This window comes from Dermatophagoides farinae, chromosome 2 (genome assembly GCF_024713945.1).
Source record: "Dermatophagoides farinae isolate YC_2012a chromosome 2, ASM2471394v1, whole genome shotgun sequence".
Lineage (NCBI taxonomy): Eukaryota > Metazoa > Arthropoda > Arachnida > Sarcoptiformes > Pyroglyphidae > Dermatophagoides > Dermatophagoides farinae.
Window position 1 is genome coordinate 2,259,253 of NC_134678.1, and position 23,032 is coordinate 2,282,284.

The 23,032-nt window shown below is 27.8% G+C and overlaps 1 long non-coding RNA gene across 1 annotated transcript; it reads left to right on the plus strand.

The window, feature by feature from the left end:
- The first annotated feature begins 4,344 nt into the window (after nt 1-4,344).
- On the plus strand, nt 4,345-5,204 carry LOC142598201 (uncharacterized). The gene is made up of 3 exons (XR_012832504.1): nt 4,345-4,455; nt 4,550-4,697; nt 4,775-5,204. It is a non-coding gene; the product is annotated as an uncharacterized LOC142598201 (long non-coding RNA).
- Nucleotides 5,205-23,032: the final 17,828 nt, after the last annotated feature.

The following is a 23,032-nucleotide window of genomic DNA, read 5'->3' on the forward strand; positions in this document are numbered from 1 at the left end:
CGACGACAACACAGAACAGCCGAAATAAACAATAACAAAATGCAATATTATTTTTTTTTCGAAGTGGAAAAAGAAGAAGATTCACCAATGTTTGTACATATATAATACATAATACATATAATACACTACTACAATCATGAACCAAAAAAAAAAAAAAAAAAACGGTGAACAGCATCAACAACAATTAAACAACACAACAGGCCACAGAGAGAATTGAATTGAATGGAATGTATGAAAGAAGAAAAAAAAATGTAATACAATTTGAAATTCAATTGAGATGGAGAAAGCGCGCGCGCTTATTGAAGAATGGATGTTTTATTGAAAGAGTGTATTATGTGTGTGTTTGTGTGTGTGTGGTAGCCAATGCTGCTGCTTCTGCATTTTTTTTTCTTCTTCTATCCATTCAATCCTCTCTACAGTTTGGTTATTTCTTATTTTATTTTTTTTGGTATTCCTTTGCTCTCTTTCTTTCTTTCTTTCTCTCTCTCTCTCTCTCTCTCTCACTCGAACTTCATTCATGTATGTGATTATTAATCGATAGAAAAAAAAATGATGATGATGATGATGATGAGGAAGGAAGGAAGCAAAAGCCTAAGTATCAACATCATCATCATCATAAACATCCCCCAATTTGATATATCAATATCGCATTTGTATAAATTGTGTATACCACTACCCAAAATAGTAAATATATATAAGAGAATGAATATGATCAGGAAAGCACCATCTCAGTTGATTACACATTTTCAAATTTTCGCCTATATGAAATTTTTTTCTATTTTTTTTTGTTTGATATCCAAATGAAAAAAAAGAGGATACCCGCCTTCATCATCATCATCAATATCAAATGAAAAAAGTGGTAGTAGTAGTATTTGAAACAATTCCTCACACACACACCATCACATAAACAAACATCATCATCATCATCATGATGATCTTCATCTCTTTTTCTCACTCTTTTATCGTTCTTCATCATAGCTTTATGACAGTATTAAGAATGTTTTACAATAAAATACATTTCGATTTGATTTTTTTTCCTGGTCATTTTGACGATAAATACTCTTTTTTCTGTTGTCGCCCGTTGCCCGGTATATTTCCCTTCAAGTTTGTCTGGTTTTTTCTTTCAACCGGTAGTGGTAGTGGACCAAATTTCAAATTTCTCTCATCGATAAAATTTGAATTTTTTTTTTTTTTTTTTGGTACCAAATTATTAAAATGGATCAAAATATTCGATCCATTATTACAGTCAAAAAAATTCAAATGAATGTCATTTGTTTTTTCTATTGTATATCTATCGATTGATATCGTTCATGTGTGTGTGTGTGTGTGTGGTGGGTGTGGGTGTTGATGATAAAAAACCAAAATATATTATGAAAAATAATCAAATCAAATCCAATGACAAAAAAAAATGCATTTTAATCAACAATAATCATCATCATCATCAATTCTCAATCCATTTGATTACCATCAAAATAACAAAAACAAAATTTTTTTTTTTTGGTTTTGTTTTGTTCATCACACACATTGTTGTTGATAAATGTTTCTAGGCAACCCTTGATGTGATGATTCTATTCAATGAATGAATTGTATGAAATGGATGGATTGGAAAACACACACACACACACACATGAATTAGATACATGTGAAATAGAGATCACATTTTTTTCCCATTCAAAGTTACAGAAAAATTGTGAAATTCGTTTTTTAATGATAATAAAAAAAATGTCATTCATAATATATATGAATACATTTGTGTTAATCATCAAAAATAATAACAAAACGGAAATAAAATCTTAGAAATAAAAAAAAAACTCGATCAATAGGACAAAAAAAAAATTTTGTTTTTCAAATCGACGATGCGTTATTGTGTGTTATATGGATTTTTTCTCTTCTTCTTCTTTATCATTGATAAAAGCATGATCATCTTAAATCATTGATTATTGATCGATCAATTCGAAATTATTGATTATTGTTTGTCTCTTTTTTATTTGTGTATATGTTTTTCATTTCAATCCTGAATTGTCACAATAATCGTAGTTTTTGATGATAAAACTTTTACAAAAAAAAAACGCACAAAAGATGTGAAGAGAGAGAAAAAAATAAAATCAAAATTGTCACACACACACACACACACACAAACAACAATAACAACAACGACATCAAGGAAAACAACAACAACAACAAAAAAAATCAATGAAATGAAAATCTTGTGATTTATCCTGATAATTTTTGGTTAATAACAAATAAATGACAAACGAACCAACAAAAAAAAAATAAATAAATATCAAGAAATGAAAAACAATTTTAATCGCTTCTCGTTTTTTTTTCTTACTGGTTGTTGTTGATATATTATTAATATAACAAACAAAAGAATGAAATAGTAGTTATATAGCCAAAAAAAAAATCCCTTGAATCAATTGGATTCCTTGGATTTTTTTTTCTTTATTTTGTTTTATATATATAAATTAATAGCGAGGGTGTAATGTGATGAACAAAACAAATCATAATGCGTCAACAATAACATCACATGTGTACTGTGTGTGTGTGTGTTTTTATTTGGTATTTGGGTATTTCCACATACATACACAAGTATGCTATACAATATTATTTTTCAAAACTACTACTACCATCATCATTGTTGTGTGTGGATACAATAGAAATAAATGATAATAATGTATATGGTATATATGGATAACAATAGAGTAGGATGACTCCTTGTCTTCCATTGGTGGTGGCCTTTCTGTTAGTATTTGTAAACCCAAAATCAAGGCGTATTATTACACAATGTTGGAAGAAGACAAAAAAAAACGGTACATAACAATAGATATATACGGACATCATGTATTGTGTGTGTGTGTGTGTCTTCTATACCATGAGATATAGCAATATAAAATTTTTTTTTTTTTTGAAAAATTCAAATTTAAATTAAATTCAATCATCATTGAATTATATGAATTTTATAAATGATTTAAATCATTATATTGTCGTTGTGTAATCATAATACATTATCGATGATGATGATGATGATGATGATTATATAATTGCCATCATCAAAATGTTATATCATAACGAATCAGTACATGGTGTCAATTCATATGTGTGTGTGTGTGTGGTTGTAAAAAAAAAACCAAAGCCACTGGAATGAAAAAAACAACCAAACATACGATTATCATTCTCTTTCTTTTTTTTTTTTTTTTTTGTTTGTTGCTCATCATGACCAAGAGAACCCTAAGGGCGACTTTGTTCTCAATTGTTTTACCACCAAAAGTGCATCTCAATCTGAATTCATCTCATAATCATCATCATCATCATCATCAAGCACCAAGAAAAAAGACATAAAAAAAAATCAAAGGACAGAGGTGAGGAGTGGCAGCAATGAATGTAATCATCGTCAATAGAGAGAGAGAGAGAGAAAAAAAAACTAAAACCTAGCGGATGATAATATAATTAACATAATCAAACAATAAAATAAAATGAATTTTTTTTTTTTTTTTTGGAGACACGCATAGTGTGTTTGTGTATATAGCTTGCAGGTGTAATCTCTCGTTATTATTATTTTTTTTCTTTTTCGAGGTTTTTTTTCTGGTATTGTAATTTTTTTTTTTGTTTTTGCTGCTCATATAAACCACCAAAAAGAAAAATGCTTGAAAATGGCCTTGTTTGATGATGTTGTTCAACAGCAAAATAACAACAACAAAAAATTAAATACAATGATATGCCCAATGGGCAATATATAAAATATAAATTTATCGTCAATTCAAGAGATAAATAAGACAATTGAAATTTTAATTGTCATTTTCAGGAAAAATTTTCAAATAATCATCCATTAGTTGTGCGAGTTTGTATGCCAGTGAAATACCAAAAAAAAAAAAAAAAAATTCTAAATCGAAATATTTTTAAATCCAACCAGAACAAAACCAAAATGATGAAAGAAATGAATGAAATTGTATGCTGTAAATAAATTAAGTGTTGTGTGTGTATGTGGTGATATTAGTTTGTTATTTTTTTTCCTGTTATTCCATTTTATTTTGAAAATGAATGAATTCAACTTTATTATTATCATTATTATTGTTGCAACAATTTTGTGTGTGTGTTTTTTTTAACAAAATAAAATTTATTGTCTTTGGCAAATACGTTAAAATTCTTTTTCATCATTGAAAATTTTCACATCATATATCCCAATGTATTGAATTTGTATGGTGTATGATGAACATGAATATATATTGAAAGTCAAGACAAAAAACAAAATATACTAAACTAAATATATATATACAAAGTCACAATTTGACGAATGAATTTGTTATTATCATTCAAGTTTGAATTATTTTTTTGCCTGTTGTTGATGTTTTTTTTAAACCTAGCAACAAACGAAAAAAAATAACAATCGATATATATATAGTGGCTGGAAAAAAGTGAAAAAAAAACAAACAATCAAGCCACATAATAAGATAAATTGTAATGACAAGAATGTAAAGAATGAATCAATGATTTTTTTCTGTTAATTTTTTTTTGTTTTGTTTTGTTTTTGGATATTTATCATTGTGAATAGAAAAACAATGGGCGACTATAAATCGTTGTAATGAACACAATGAATGGATATTGGGCTCAATTTTTTTTCTCTCTTTTTATCTATCCATCTGTACAATGTGACAAGTGTTATGGCAACATTTCATTTGTCGGCCAACGAATAAAACAATGTGAGTAATTTTTCTTTTTTTTTCGTTTGAATGTTTTGAATGTTTAATTTTTATTTTTTTTTCTCACATTCAAACAGTTATATTCTGGCGTTGACATCATATCATATCACGTATCCACTATACCACTATATTATATATATAAAAATGAAAAGACAAAAACATCATCAATTTGCGCCTTCAACAACAACAACAACAACTGTATCTTGGAGATGACATTGAATCGAATTTCATTTTCTTTTCAATATTTATAAACAACAAACAAAAAACGAATCGATTAATCAAAATGTGTATATAGCAATATAGACAGACACACACACAGAAAGTGGAAAATTTGGCCAAATCAAAAAAAATGCATCTTATTATTATTATTATAACTGCAATTCTTATTCATCCGCATTATCATCAACAGAACCATAATGATGATGAAACTGAATTGACTGTCACAAAGCAATTTTTTTTCAAATTCAATATTCATCTTTGCACTGTACTTATAATGTTTCTCTGTGTGTGTGTCAATTTCATTTTTGTTTCGGTTCAAATTGCAAAATCCATCTTTCATCCATTTTGTTTGGCTAAGATATTCAGAGGTAAACGAATATATATCCATGAATAAGATAATCCTCATAATGATTCTTTTTTTTCTTCTTCTTTCTAGATTGAATTCCCATCCATTCTTTGTCATGTGTCGCCAAAATTGTCTTCAAAATCATTCAAGTGATAAATTATTTCAATAATCATCATCTATACCAGATAGAGATAGAGATAGAGAGAGAAAATAAAACAACACTGAAGAGAAAGAAATCGTATCATAACAGAATATCATTTGAAGAAAAAATACTGAAAAAGAGGAACTCAAAAACAGACACACACACACACACACACACAGAGAAGAGATGAATATTGAGTATCGAGAAAAAAAAATAAAACCAGTGAAAACAATCGAACCAAATAAAGCTTTAAAACGATTGTCGACAATTCTTTTTTTTTTTGAATATTTTATATTTTAAGAAAAAAAAAATTTTTGTTGGTTCTTTGCCCAATCATTATATATGAGTAAAGAAAAGAAAAAGATTCACCACAATGTGAGAACAAAATAAAAATTATATGAAGAAAAAAAAAAGACAAGAGACATTCATACAAAACAAACATATATATAATAAGTTCAATTGGGGGCTCGCACCAGCACCAAGATGATTTATGTCGATCGAAGAACAAAGTCAATCTATCACGTTTACAATAATCATGATGATGATGATCATCATCATCATTTTCATTTGCACAAAAAATAAGAATGATAATATTGTGTATATAAAATATACATCGGGGCCCAGTCTGATCAGTCTGGCAACGTCATTGTCAATCTATTTCGAAAGGAAAAAATCTTTGTGAGAGAGAAAAAAAAATAACGTCTCAAATATCGTTCTCAACGGCGACGTCGACTACTGTGGCAATGACAACGACGACAACACTTAATGTTTGTTCCTTATATTGTTTGGTCCCGTAAAAAGTGAAAAATATCTTTTAAACATCGAAAAAAAAATTCTAAAGCCAAAATCAATCACTATATATATATATATCAATGACAGACACAGTCATATTGGATGAATCATTGTCATTGGTTAGATGATGTTATTGAAGCCAGGATAAAGAAAAAAAATTGTCGAAATTTTAATCAACATCATCGCAAGGATAATCTGCAAAAAAAAATAAAATAAATTCAAATTCGATAAAGTGTTGAAAGATATACAGTGTATAAATTTAATTCTACACACACCAGGCACCAAACCTTAAATCTGATTGAAAAGTTGAATGAATTGAGCCAATGATCTTGATGATGGTCAATCACAATGTGTTTGTCATGACGAATTTAGCCAAAAAGAATTAAAAACATTTTTATTATTGATTTTTAATTAAAACAACAAAAAAAAATATATAAATTAATACATCCGGAAATAAAGTCAGCCAGACAAATTGGAATTTTTCTATGGATCAAAACTAAATATCCGGATAGCAACAACAAACCAAGAAAAGAATAATGATTCGTATTTGTGTGTGTGTGTGTGTGTGTGTGTGCAAGTGTGTAAGTGTGTGCGTGGGGCGGCTGATTACAAACATACATTATTATCATTAGGATTAAAAATCATCATCATCATGCGATATTTGTTGTTGATCCGATTGTTGTTGTCAAGAACAAACAAAACGAAATGAACTAAAAAAAAAATAATACAAGAAATAAGGCCATAATAATAATGGTAATTATGTATCAATTTACACACACACAAATATGTGACAGTTATAGATAAGAAAAAAGAAAGAATGAAAACTTACTTGTTCAATGTCATGGACACGCATTTATTTATGTTTATGCATATTATATACGTATATATCAATACTGATCATTTGGTGGATGGATGGATGGATTTTTTTTCATTTGTCATTCTTATTCTTATAACAAACAGTTGATACAATGTAACAAAGAAAGAAAAATCCAAATAAAATGAACGTATGTGGTCTGTGTGTGTGTGTGTGGTCAAACCGATTGGAATTGAAAACAACAATAATTCTGGAATTTTTTGAGATATAATAGAAAAAAAATACGACAGACACGAAGAGAAAGAGAAAATGGAAAAAAGATTAGCAAATTGATTATATATTATGATTTTGTTAATGACAGAATTTTTATTTTCATTCACATTTTGGCTGTCGTGTCAAAAATTCTGCCATTTTTATTCTGCTATGGTTTCTAGTGCATTGTGATTACAAAATCCTAAAGATTATGAACTCGAATTCTTTGTGATTCTTTATGCTGATGATGATGTATGTGATATGTGGCAATAATTGCGGAACATAATTCTAAACAAACAAAAAAAAATTTTGTTTGTTTTTTTTCACGTGACAACAGCGATGATTTAAGTGAATGGAATCAGATTTTCATGTTTAATTTACTAAACGTATAGATTCTATATATAATAAAACAATAATTCCACAAAAGTGCAAACAGCTAATCATTTTTATTTCTTGAAAAACAATCTTTTTTATCAGAAATCTGATTGAATTTGATTCATTCACATAAAAATTGTAGATAATCTATTATTGATGATTTTTTTAGGATAATAATGGAAATTCGAAAAAAAAACAACAATCGAAATTCAATTTATGAGCATGTGTGTGTGTAAGTGTGTGTTTTTTCACTTCTGTGTGAATTGTTTATCGTAATCATCATCATCATGATCAACAACATTAAAAAAAACGACAAGAATAATACCTATGATATGATATGATATGCTCGCGTATTTACATCACGAAATGGCATTTTATTGCAATGGTTTTTTTTTTGTCTCAAAAGAGAGGATTACGCGTCTTGGGGAAGAAATGATTATGTATGCATCTTTGTAATGAAAGAAAAAAAAACTTTATTGAAATCAAAGACGAAAACAACAACAACAACAACAGTAATAATAATTGAATAGATCAAATCATGAAGATGAAACCGTAAAGATGACCAAAGAGAGAGAGAGAGAGGTACAATCATCGCCATGATGATTGGCCGAAACGATTGTTAAAAAAAAAAATAAAACAAAATCAATGAAAAGAGGGAGAGAAACAAACAAACAAACAAAAAAAAAAAGAATTACGATTATGGCTACACCGATGATCGTTGTAGCTATGATGATGATTTTTTACGAATTGATTGTGTGTGTGTGATGGCATTTTTGGGCTGTAATTTGATGTGATATGTTTACTTTTTTTTTATTGACGATGATGATGACATGATGTAATCAAAAAAAAAAAATCTGGGTTCGACTAATAATTGTCATCATCATCATCATCAACATCATTCGACAACATAACTTTATTTGTGGTCATCTATTTTTTTGTTGTTGTTGTTGTTGTTGTTGCTGATATTCATTCATTTATTCATTTCAATTCAAACAGTTATCATTATCAACGTTGTTTAATGACCATCGTTTCGGTATCATACATTCTTGATTTTTTGTTCCCATTGATGATACAAGATTGTAATAATAATAATAATGATCCTCCTCATCATCCAAGATGATGATGATGATGAGGAGGATCGATCCAATAGGTTCAAAATACGATCATCATCATTTCCAATTAAATTCAAAACTGTCTGTGTGTGTGTGTGTGTGTGTATTAACAAAGTGATAATTGTCTCTGGTATTTGCTGGTTGTTTCTCTCAATCAATGTTGTTTACGTTTATTTCTTGTTTATTCATTTTTTTTCTCTTGCTCTTGGGTTGCATCAACAACAAACACCGAACAACAACAACAACAACAAAAAAATTTCAATCAAAGCAGAAAAAAAATCAAGAAAAAATAACATTTGAATCTTATGGTCATCATGATTATCATCAAACGTATTGGACAATAATAAATTGTCAAGCTTTCCTCACTCTCTTGCTATTCAGAAATGTAGATTTTCTAATGCTGATAAAATGATACACACACACACACACACGCCGATTTGGAATATGCACCAACATTAATGATATAAAAAGAGGAAAAAAAATCAGTAAAAAAAATAAAATTAAATTAGTTACAAAAATTATGTTCACTATATAGTCAGTCACATAAATTTGATGACAAAAAAAAGATATCATAAAATTGATGATCAACTGATGTGATCGGTTTGATCATCATCATCATTATCATCATTTCAAATAACAACACAGTATATCTATTTTGAAAACACGAGTCGAATGTTCAAATGTTTTGTGTGTGTGTGTATCATTATTTTCAATCAAAAAACAAGAATTGAGAGAATTGAAAAATTTCAAGCATGAAAAAATTAACTTTATTGTAACAGTGAGGTTGGAAATTCTTTCAACACAAAAAAAATCAATATAGATTGATAATGAACTTGAGTTATTTCTTTTTCTTTTTTTTTTGGTTATATTTTTCATTGGGTCATAGGTAAATAATGAGATGATGATGTTCATGATATCATCATCGATATATGGTGAAAACATTTTGTATGAAGATCATTGAATATTTGACAATTATCATCAGCATAATTAAGATTTAAATCTTTTTTTTTTAGTTACTTACTTACTTAATTAACATTGGCATTTCTGAATGATGACGGTGATGATGATAAGACTTTTACAATTGAAAAAAAATATTGAAATATCCAAATGAATGCAAATGACAATCACCTGCTAATGAAGATAAAAAAACAAATGAAACATTATGGTACTATAGTATAGAATAATGATGTTAATAATAATAAAATAAAAAAATAGCAATGATCAGACAAAGTCTGAAAGGGAGCATTTAAAAAATAAATTTGATTTCAAAAAAAAAATCCACAGAATGTATGAATGTAAAATTTTGCATCAGGCAACCATGACGCCGTTAACAAACATAAATGACTAAAGATATCATCAGATAAAAAAAAAGAATAAAAATCATTCAAATCATTGAGGGTCATATACATCCTGAATGATTCGGTCATTCATGATGTTACGAAAACCAAAAAAAAAAAAAAAAAAAATGCCTTGAAATATCCAATGATTCTCCGATGGAATAATCAGAATACAAATCAAATTGAATGATGAACAATTTAAAAATTGTATTCAATCAGATATAATTTATTAGCGTGTTAATTAGTTGAATTTGATTTTCGATAGAATCAACTTAATCAATGTTGTTTAGCATCATTTTTTTCTTTAATGAACAAAAAAAAATGCAACATAGTATATGAAATATTGAAAATGATTATGAATGAATAGAAGAGAAAAGGAAAAAAAATCCCACTCAATCATCATCAATGGGCGGCATACAGAAGCTAATGTTAGATAGTATCACACATCATCATCATCATCATGATCATCATCATTGGTTTGTCGTGCAAATCCATCTATAGAGATGATCATCATCATCATCTGTGAATCGCAGGCTATGATCAACAAACACACACATACGGATAAGAACTTGAATTCTAATCATCATTTTACACTACCCTATGACATTCATGTCCATTGCAATTCCAAAGCACCAATGTAATGTATCATATATGTTATATAAATTATAAAAAAACTACATTTATACAGGGACCACCAACATACGTCACACATTTATTTTTATAAATGTGAAGGATAATTATCATTATTTTTTTTCTGGAAAGGGAATAAAAATAAAATCCATGAAAATACAATGATGATCGGACATGAGTATATTTACCTGTTTTGAAATAAACAATTCCATCATTCGTATTATGAAAACGAAAAGAGAAAAAAAATTATCAAAAAAAAAATTCATTAAAATAATCAGTCATAATATAATATATAAACATGGAGGGAATGGTTAAGAGATTTTTTATTTGCCCCCAAAAATGAAAAATATGAAAAATGTTTGCAACGGGTGCAATCATTCATTCAACTTGTTTACGGTTTGGATCAATATTTTTTTTTAAATACATATTCAACATTCAACAACAACAACAACAACAACAACAACAACGTCAACAACTCGGCAACAATGAATCAAAAAAAAAAGTTCACGATTTTAATTTTCTTTTTTTTGTTTCGTTTTTATATCAATTATAATTGAAAACAATAGATTAATTAGCCAGTTGCTAATGAATGAAATATCGAATGAAAGAAAATAAAATTTTCAAACTTCAATCACTTGGACAATTGTTGAACATTGGAAAAAAATCAATTTACGACAAATTAGTTAAATGCTGTTTCAATGTTGGTAAAAAAAAACATCACTATCGTTACACCACACATGTTGATTTCAAATTTGAAAAATACAATTTTTTCCAATAAAGTAAATACGAAAAGAAAAAAATAAATAAAGAGAAATGAGAATTTTGATCGCCCGTTGTTGTCAGATTCGATGATGCTGATGATGATGAATAGGCTCTTGATTCGAATGGAAAAAAAAGATGAATCTTTCTGATGGATCATCCGAATCATCGACAATAACAACAACAACAACAACAGCAACAACAGCAAAAAAACGACAACAGAAACAGTAACTACAACGGCAGCAACCGATCACGATCACCGTGTGTGTGTATGTGTGTTGATGTTAGTGAAAATTTGAGAAATTATGCTGCCTATTTCTATCATCATATCTTATCAAGATCATCTATTCGCTAATCGTTTACATCATATCATATCAACATCATCATACATCTGGATTGCAAAGCAAATGAAACAAAGATTTATACCCAAAAGCATATAAATAAATAAAATCAAAAAATAAAACAAACGAAGATGTTTTTTGGATTCGTTACGTTTGTTTCGGATTTGGATCGACTGTGTGTGTGTATGACTGTCTTTCTCATCTATCGGTCAATGTCTAACCAAAAAAGAAGAGAAACAAAAAAATGATCTACACGAGCATTTATTATCCGGTCAAGATATATAGTCGGTTTTGTTGATTTTTTTTTCGCTATTATTCATCAACATTTAAGATGAACATTTTTTTTTACAGGTATCGGTCAAATCAAGCCATCCATTTGGACAATAATACAAACAACAACAACAACATCGTATCAATCAATAACAAGCTTTCTAAAGGAAAATTTTCGATACGAAAAAAAAACAAAAAAAAATTCCAAACAATCAAGTTAAAAAATGAAATACAAAGCGATTTGTCATATATACATCATCATACACAACCAACAACGAGTATAATCAACAATCCAAAAAAATAAAGATTTTTCACCACTATAATAACGAGATGGATAAGCTAAACAAAACAAAACTAAACAAAACAAAAATGGCTTCCAAATTTTTGTGTGTGTGGCTTTATTCATTCAAAGATTAGAATCGTCATTATCTTGTGATCGACGATTGCAAATATAAAAACCAATATGGAGCGTGTGTGTGTGTGTGTTCACAATACTGCTAATTGCATTTGCACAGCATGTTGTGCAAATGCAGCATCCATACGAAAAAAAAAGAAAGCAATGAAAAAAAAGGTAAAAAGATAAATCGGACCAAAACAACAACACCGATCAAAATGTAGAGAGCAAAAAAAAAAAAAAAAAATACCTGGCACACAATTCATTTTCAAATGAAAAAAAAAAAATTTTTTTTTCGATTTAATGATAATCCACACACATACATAATAATGATGATGATGATAATAATAAATACACTGTCAGTCAAGACACACAGTCAACTCCGTCATCATACAGAATTTCAATCAGAATCAAATATCTAATTTTTTTTTCTTTTTCGTTAGATTTCTCATTTTTCAGCAAAAAAAAAAAAGCAAAAAAAAAATATATAAAGATTGAAAAAAATAAATAAATGAACCTGTCCCATTAATTATTGAAAAACTAAAGTAAACAACAACAACAACGACAACCAGTAAATCAACGAAATTCAAACCAATACACACATCCATGATGCACTGTGTGGTTCATGTCACCAAAATAGCAAATATACCACTGATAACAATGGACATTAGACATGAAAGCTAAAAAGAGAGAGAAAAAGAGAAGAAAAAAATATCTTTTCCAAGATAAAGTCAATTGTAGATTGAAGTTAAAATTGAAAAAAAATTCCATACTTGAATCAGAACCATACCCGAAAAAAAATGGTAAAAAAAAGAAAACACAAAATGACAATCTACCTGGCTATAAACGAATGACAACCAAAAAACAAAACCTTGGGTAATGGCAATAATGAAGGCCATCGATAGATGGTTGTTGTTTTATGTTGTTGTTGTTGTTGTTGTTACTGTTTTCATTTGTTGCCATGTGTGTCCAATGGAATAATTTATGGGTACCATTAACTGGTTTTATCTGTTTTTTGTTGTTGTTGTTGCTTATTCTTATGTTCGAAAAATTTTTTTTTTTTTTTGGCGACATTGACAGACAATTCGGATGAGGTCTTCACCATCATAGTAGTCGTCGTCACCGCCGCCATCGACATTGTTGATACCGACGGACAATTTAAAGATTTGATTTTTTTTTATTTTGACAATAACAAAGCAAAAAAAAGACATCCAAAATAATAATAAGATCTATGTGGATCGTTTCAATGAAAATTGAATTTTTTTTTCGTAATAATCAATATTCAATAAAAGTAATTTCATTGATTGTTGTTGATTATTAGTTAGCAATATAATCATTGTAAAAATAAAATGAAATACGTAATACGATCAATTAGGTAATACGATCATCATATGTTGAACAAACAAATGTTTTCATTTCTTTTGTTTTTTTTTCATATACTTGAAATTAATTGTCAAAATATTGCCTGCATTGTGGCTACCTCAATAATACTATAGTAAATCTTAAAAAAAATGACTTGAAAGATGTAAAAAAAAATCTATCATTAGTGTATTAGTGTAAAAAAAGTCCACGGATCATCATCATTATTTCAGGTGTGGACCTGTTTCTTATCGATGTAATGAAACAAAAAAAAAAGAAAATGGGAAATATAAATCGGTTTCATCAGGTATTAACAAACAAAATGAATGAACAACAACAACAAAAAGAAAATTTTTTTAAATTCAATGTTGATGTACAGATGATCAGAGAATATATGGCCATAATCACCATGATGATTAAACCCGTTGACTACCAATTTTTATTAAAAAAAACAGTATTTAAACCTGATGATCATAATAATGATGTTCGTGTGTGTGTGTGTGTTTGTGTATTTGTGTGACATCATTGAGACAAATATAAACATCAGGGTGCAGAAACACCATGATGAAAATATTGGAAAAAAAATCTGTAATTTTTTTTTCTGGGACAAATTTTTTTTTCAAGAAAAAAAAGTAGCTATCATTTATATTTATATGATATAATGATGATAATGTTTCAAGTTAGTTCATAAATAATGATGATGATAATACAGCAATAGCAAAATGTAGAATTAGCTACATAGCCGCAGTTTAGTCAAAATGAACGGTTCGTGCAAAAACGAAATATAGCAAATGATTATATTACGATAAAAAGGATAAGTCTTTTTTCTTATTAGAGCATATACAATATATATATATATTTGAATTTACTTATATGTTAAATTTGAAGGGATTGTCCGATTTCATAACATTTCTCATTGATTATTATTATGGATTGTCTGTGTGCATCTCATATATATGAGATTTATGGAAAAATAAAATTATTATTATCAATATTTTTCATTTAGTGGTGAATATTGATAAATACGATAGTAATTGGACACGATGGCTAAGGGAAAAAAAATTCGGTCGACATTGTCGGTCATCAAATTTACATTCATCATACAAATGGACAGACCAAACACACACACAACTGAAACAACCGGGTGATGATGATGATGATGAAGTTTACACCATTTGCTGTGGCTGCTGTTTGTTACTAATGTTACTGATTGATAATAATTAATGCTGTAAAGGTATATTCATAGGTAAATCAAGAAAAAAAAATGAAATATTGAAAAAAAATGATTAAAAATACAATTTATATACACCAGAGTAAGTAAGAAGAAAAAAACCTATTTATTTTTCTCATTTTTTGAAAAAAAGTAAATAAATAAATAAATAAAACAGAACAAGAAGCCAGAAAAATGTAGACCACCACCAATCAATGTTTAGCATCATAAAAAATAAATGAAAAAATCCATCATTGAATTTCAGATACATTTTTTTCTTTTTGTTATCAATTATCATTTAGACACAACGACAAGGAAAAAAAATGAGCCGAAAAAAATTGATTTTGACTTTTGTTGCTACTGTTGTTGAATAATATCCAATGGCGCAGTGGATAATAATATTCATTAAATCGGGTTTGATTAGAAATGGAAAAAAAATCATATTCAATGTTACCAGTTTTTTTACGAGAAAATTTTTGTTTTTGTTTTTTTTTTGTAATTATCATTTATTCCTTTCAAACAAAAATTTTCGCATTTTATTCGATTTTTTTTTCATTTGTTTTGGTTATTTTTCATCATTGGATTCATAAGATAGTGAATAGCAACCAATATTACCTGAATATATATCATTGAGAAGAGTGAAAAAAAAACGAATGGATGAAAAAATCATTCCAATTAAAAAAAAAGAAATAAAAATGATTAACGAAACGGCGGCCACTTTGACCGGAATGATGATCTTCAAAAAAAAAAAAAACGTTGAAACCCGTAACGATATTGATCATTCAAAGTGACCATCGTCAATATCATTTTTTTTTCCAAATTTTGTCTCTAAAGCTAACTGTTGTTGTTGTTGTTGTTGTTTTCTTTTATTTTTTGTTTACATTTTCTCTTATCCATTTTGTTATGAATAACCGAATTTTTTTTTTACCAAGATAGTAAATGAAGGATGGGGAGGGGGTCATATCATTTTCACAATGATCTTATGCATTGATAAATGGACTAAATTAACTAACAAAATAAATGGAAAAAATCATCATTAGAATATCGAATGAATTTCATTTGATTTCATTTCGTTGTCGTCGTCGTCGTCGCCATCTTCGTTGTCATTATTATTACATTTCTTCATTTTTGTTTTTGATAAGTTTTTAAATTCCCAGTAACAGTGTCATCATCATCATCAAAAAAAGGCTCGAACTTAATTTTTTTTTCTTCATTCGATAATGGATATAATATTCACAATTTGATTTGAAAATTAAAATGAGAAAAAAAATAAATGGTAAAACAAACCCGTCGCCGGTATGATTTTAATCATAACCAAAAAGTCGACAACGACGACGACGACGACGACAAAAAATTATTTATTTATTTAATTTTGTTTTTTTCTATTTTTCATTTTGTCATTGATTAAATATTCAATCGGACAAAGATTTTATCAATCCAATAATCAATTGTACACATATGAAAATAAAATAATCAAGGTATAGGCCACCGTTCATCATATATGCATCATTATCATCATCAACAACATTATTATTCACACTATTGACTGAAAATTTTTTTTTTCTTCAAATGGGGATAAGGGGAAGAGAGAGAGAGAGAGAGAGAGAGAAAGAGCAAAAAAGATGAAATAGAAAAAGAGATTTGTTATTGGTAGATTTGTATGTATAGAAAAAGTCAGTTGATTTAGTTAATTTTTCTTCTTTTTTTTCTCTTCTTATTTTGTTGTTTCTGATAATGAAAATTTTTCTGGGTTTTTCTTGTCCTTTTTTTCTGCTTGTCGTTTCTCCATCATCATATTCATTATTATTCGAGATTTCAAAAAAAAAAAAAAAAAATATTGCAGAGATTGAAAATGGTGATGCGCTGGTAAAATGACCACCACTGTTGTTGTCGTTGTTTTTTTTTTCTCATTCTTGTTGTTGTTGTTGTTGATTAAAAAAATAAATGGACAAAAAAAAATTTTTTTTTTCAAAAATGAAATACATATTAGATTGAAAAAAATAATTTTTTTTCTCTCTCCGCTTAATTTATCACACATCATGATGATGATGATGATGATGATGATTATCATTTAGTGTTTCTTTTTTTTTATATATTTCATCATCATTATATACATCGATATTGTTCAAAGAAAAAATATTCTCCAATGATACATCGAATACGATGAAGATGATGATGATGATGATGATGATAATTGGTAAAGATGACTGACTGACTGACTGACTGCCTAGTTGGTTGGATAATGAATTGAGAAAAAAAAATCCAATCATAAAAAAACAATTACCAATTCTGATTCATATCATATCAGAATTTTTCAATTGAAATAAATTGATAAAACAAAGTGAAATAAAAAAAATGAAAAAGAGATGCATTGAGATTAATAGATAGATAAACGAAAATTTTCGAAAAAAACAAATGACAAAAAAAATTTTTTTTTTCGGTATTTGTCATCGTCATAGCCGTTGTTTTTTTCTCGGATTATTATTATTCGTTATTATAATCATCATTCATTCATTCACCCATGTTGTATATATACAAATGTATCAGAACCATTTAATTTGCATCATTATTCAATCTGAGCGCGAAAAAAAAATCAAATCAAATCAAATCAAGATCCAAACACACAAACAAAATTGAAAATTGAATTTCATCAATCAAAAAGAAAAGAAAAAAAAACCTTAAACTTGTTGGTTGAACAAACTACCTGTTTTTTTTTCTATTTTGAATGTCAAAACTTAACAAGATCGGTCACCGAAATCGATTTCATCAACATGAAATATATCAAACATCTATCTATCTATTTGTGTTCGTGTGCGTAGAAGAAAAAAAAGGCTTGGCAATAGTTTGCCATACATTTAGATGCAATATATGTTGAATATGATCAAGGTGTAAATTTGATTAACGTGAAAATTCATGACTAAAAAAGAAACTATCATCATTTCATATATTGAATGAAAACAAACAAGAAATACCCTTCAATTGATTCGAATATCAAATATAATAATAATAATAATAATAGAATATTGAAAAAAAATCAATCAACAACGAATGATGATGAATTCGATACTTAAGTAAGAAGAAAAATAAAACGAAAAAAAGATTGATCGATGATCAAGAGAAAAAAAAATCGATCAATGCAAATGCTATTTGTATTGTCTATCTATCTATCTATTATCTATTTATTATTGTAAATGGCTAGCCCAATAACAATTCGATAATGTCACGAAGGTTTTTTTTCATTGGTTTTATTTTCAGTGCATCGATACACACACACACACGAGAAAGATAGATAAAGATAGATATGACTAATGAACGTTTAATGCATTGTTGTTGGCTACGACAATTCATCGTAATCATTTCAATTGAATTTATTTTCTATTTTTTTCTGTTTTGGTTTCGCACAAAAAAAAATAAATTAACAATAATAATAATAAAAATGAAAATTCGTAATAAATTTTTTATCATCATCATCATCATCATGAACGATGATGATAATGATGATAAAAAATAAAACAGAAAAAGAAAATAGAAATTCAATGATTATGATGATGATGATGATGATTGTTGCATTAATCAGAAAAGAAAAAAAATCATTTACTAAAAAAGGACAAACATTGATTGGTAAATGTCAGAAATGAAGATTTTGATGATGATGATGATGATGATGACAACAACGACAACGGTCAAAGGACAACCATAGGAGTAGAATGTAATACCGAGAAATACCTTGAATGAATAACCAGAACAACAACAACAACAACAACAACAATATGACGACATTGGATTGATCGAGGCCACTCTACTATACTGGTGTTATATATTCGAATAATGATGATGATGAAGAAGAAAAAAAACGAAAAAACTAAGATAAGATTAATTCAGTAGGAACGAAATTTAAAAAAAAAATCAGTGGGCATCAATATGTGTGTGTGTGTGTGTGTGTGTGTGGCTACCTGTTGAATGTGGCAAAATCTTTATAGAGAAAAAAAGCCAAAAAAAAAATACTAAATCTAACCTGAAATGAACTGAATATATATCCATCCATTTATCCATCGGTTCGAACCCAAAAAGATCCACATTATGATGATGACGACAAATAAATTTCATTTGTAACTAAATAACTAAATTGAGTTCAAAGATTTTTTTATTTTATTTTACTTAATTTTTTTTTCTTCTTATTTCTACATCATCATCATCATCATCACGAGATGATCATGAAGAAAAAAAAATCAACTTGAAAAAAAACGAAAAAAAAGACGACGCTGATGATGATGGTGATAAAGATTTTTTTTTTCATTTGTTTTATCTGTTTTTTTTCTGTTCTTTCTATCTCTCTCAGGAAAATAATTGAAAACCAAATCCAAATAGAATGTTTACCTTACTACACATATGATATGTATATTTATCATTGATGTGACAACAAAAGAAGCCACACAATGATAATGGATGATGATGATGATGATGTTGGACAAAGAAAAACAACGACGATGACGATGACGACAACGACGACGACGACTATGACGATGGTAGCTGATGATAATGGACAAAATTTGATCAAAATGTCCTAAAGAATGATTCAACTAAACTGATCGTTTTATATTGATCTATTTGGCGCCAAGATTTTTCTTTTTCTTTTTTTTGTTTTTGTTTTATTTTCACTAATCAATGTATAATTTATTAGATAGATTGTAGAAATAAGGAAAAAAACCGTCAAGATTAAGATTTTTTGATCGATTTTTTTTCTGTTGGTTTGTTTTATTCATCATCTATCTAGCAGAAAATTACTTTAATTTCTAAAACTAAAGAAAAATTAGGCAACATACAAGGCGAGATTCAATAGATTAATTAGATTTCATTAGAGATGAAAGAAAAAAACAAACAAACGAAAAAAAACTGAGAAAAATGCCGACAAATTTTTTTTTTTTTTTTGGTTTCAATTCAAATTGATTTCAATCAACAAATGAAAATAAAGATAAAATTGATAAAAATAAAAACAATATATGTGCGCGTATGAATTGTAATTGAATTGTCATTACGACTAATGATTAAAACAGTGTAGGGAAAAAATTGAATATTTTTACACCTGAAATCAACCATACAGATAATGTACAAAAAAGTAACAAGAAGAAACAATCAAGTTAATAATAATCTACTAATAATTTGTTTCATCGATTCAGACAGACAAAAAATTGATTGATTGGTTAATACAATGTTATCAATTCGAAAAATTTTGCGCGAAATATAATAATAATAATAATAATCAACTGAATATAACAACAAGTTAATGCATATTGCGTGCAAACAATTTATTTGTACGTCAACATCAACTTTTCTGTTCATCATACCGGGGGGAAAAAAACAGATGAAAATAATGACTTCTAATGTGCCATTATAAACCAGAATGGTCACTATTTGATACAACAACACTGGGTTTCGCAAATTTAGAAAAATGTGTAAAAAAAACACAATTGACCAGATTGTGGTCAAACATGATCATCATTATTATTGAGTAGAATTAGTTTTGTTTTTCTTTTCCTTTTTTTTTTTTTTTTTTTTTTGATTAAATTCAATTATCTATTTTCTCCGTCATCATTATCAACAACAACAACAACAACAAAAATAGCGAAAAAAAAACATTTACCACATAATTCATTTTTAATCGATCATCATCTAACGCACACACACAAAGAAATCCTGAAATTTTTTTTTGTTTTCACTAATTAAATCTATTGTATTTTATGTGCGCGTGAATGATTTTATAATGTAGTATTAGATGCGGTTTTTTTCCTTTGTTTAGATTTTTTTTTTTTTTGACGATCATGATGATGATGATGATGATAGATAAACAACAAGAATTTTGATAAAGAAGAGAAAGAGTAGAGATTTTTTTTCGTTTTGTTTTGTTTTGTTTCCATTTTATCATCATCATCATCATCATCATCATCATTTTCAAAAGATAATTGATTAAAAGAAGAAGAAACTGCAATCATTTTTTTTTGTATACAACATACAACCACATTGTACAATGTGAAATATTAATCATCATCATCATCATCATGGAACCAATATCATAAAGAACAATGAATACACACACACACACACACACACACACACACACACACACACACACAAACACAAACAATTCATTGGCCGGCTACGGATCAACATCATTATCATCGACAACAACAACAACAACAACAAGAAAAACATAACATCTTTGTATTATTATCGACGATATTGTGCACAATTATTATTATTATTATTACATTATAATTTTCTACATATGATGATGATGAAAAAAAATAATAATAATAATCATTTCAAACATTGTTCACATCACGCTCCCGAAAAAAAAAATAATTTTATTAACAATAAACAACAGCAACAACAATTGATTGAAGCAATACACTTAACATACACGCACACACACACACACACACACACACACACACGGCTGGTATTATTGTTTTCATTATATTTCGTCGCTATGATTAAATAATTTGTGATTATTATATTTTGATGATGATGATGATGATCATGTTGTTGTTGAATATTGGCGAAAAACAAAAAAAAAACTTGTTCGATGATGAAAATAATGATTAGCAATGGATTTTGTATATATTGAAGAGAAAAAAAAATCCGGATATTATTTTTTTTTCTTGTTTTGTTTTGTTTTGTTTCTGGTTATCCGGTGAAAAAAAAAATCTTTGTGCCACTAATATTGATGATGATACTTGAGTATATGTGAAAAAAAAACAACAACGAATCCATAATTATCCTATCAAATAATAAATTGATTAAAGTTTGAACAATTTTGTAATATATTGTTGTTGTTGTTGTTGTTGTTTGTTTTTTTTTGTTGTCAGTAATAAACATGTTCGTCAACGAATAAACCGATCAGATAATAATAATTTTCAATCAAGTGCAATCCTGAACAATCAAATTCTGATTTATTGATCGATTATTAATCAATCAATTATATTCATAAAAAAAACATGAATCATTAAATTCATATATCGAAACCAATAATTATTTTAATTCAATATATTTAGCAAGAAAAAACAAAACAAAAACAAAAAAAAAGCACAAAGGATGATTATATTCATTAAACATGAAATGGGTTTGAACCAAAAAAAAAAAAAAAAAAAAAAAAACAACAACAAAACACTTTATCATAGCACAAATTTGCAAATGAACAACAACAAAAAAATAATTTTTTTCGGTCATTGAACACGAGTAAATTTTTCTTGATCATCATTTTGATTATATGAAAAAAACGTGCTATACAGATAAATGTAATAATTTCCCCCAATGAAAAACATCACCAATTTTTCGCCTATCAAATTATTGTAATGATATAACAGGTAGGAGAAAACCTGAACACGTTTGATTATGCTAATTATATAGGCAGCATTAATAATAATAATAGATCAATATCAGAAAAAGAAAATTATAACGAAATTGTAGAAAAAAGACAAAAGAATCTTAATCGTAATCATTATTATTATGTAACATCAATGAACTGGAATCATTAATCGACCATGATCAACATCATTATCATTATTGATCGAAAAAAAGGGAAAATGTACAAATTAAGAATAGGTGACGATAATTGTGCTATGAAAATCACGTCGTTTGTTCGTGGACACATATATACAGGTAGGTAATTGCAAGACAGAAGCATCAAAAAAAAAATTCTCTTGGCAACAGTCCATACCAGAACAATACAATGATGATGATCCATTTAATAACCATGGATATTGATCCATATAATAAAATTACAACAACAAGAATTGGCTTGATAGAACACACACAGAAAAAAGCATGTGTTGTTGTTGTTGAACACATAATGATAATCAAACGATCATGAAGATGTTTTTTTTTCTCTATCTCTCTCACTCTTATCCTCTCATTCCTATAGGGAAAGATTATCCGAAAATTATACTTGAAATTATAATGTATAACGCCCGAAACAACAACGAA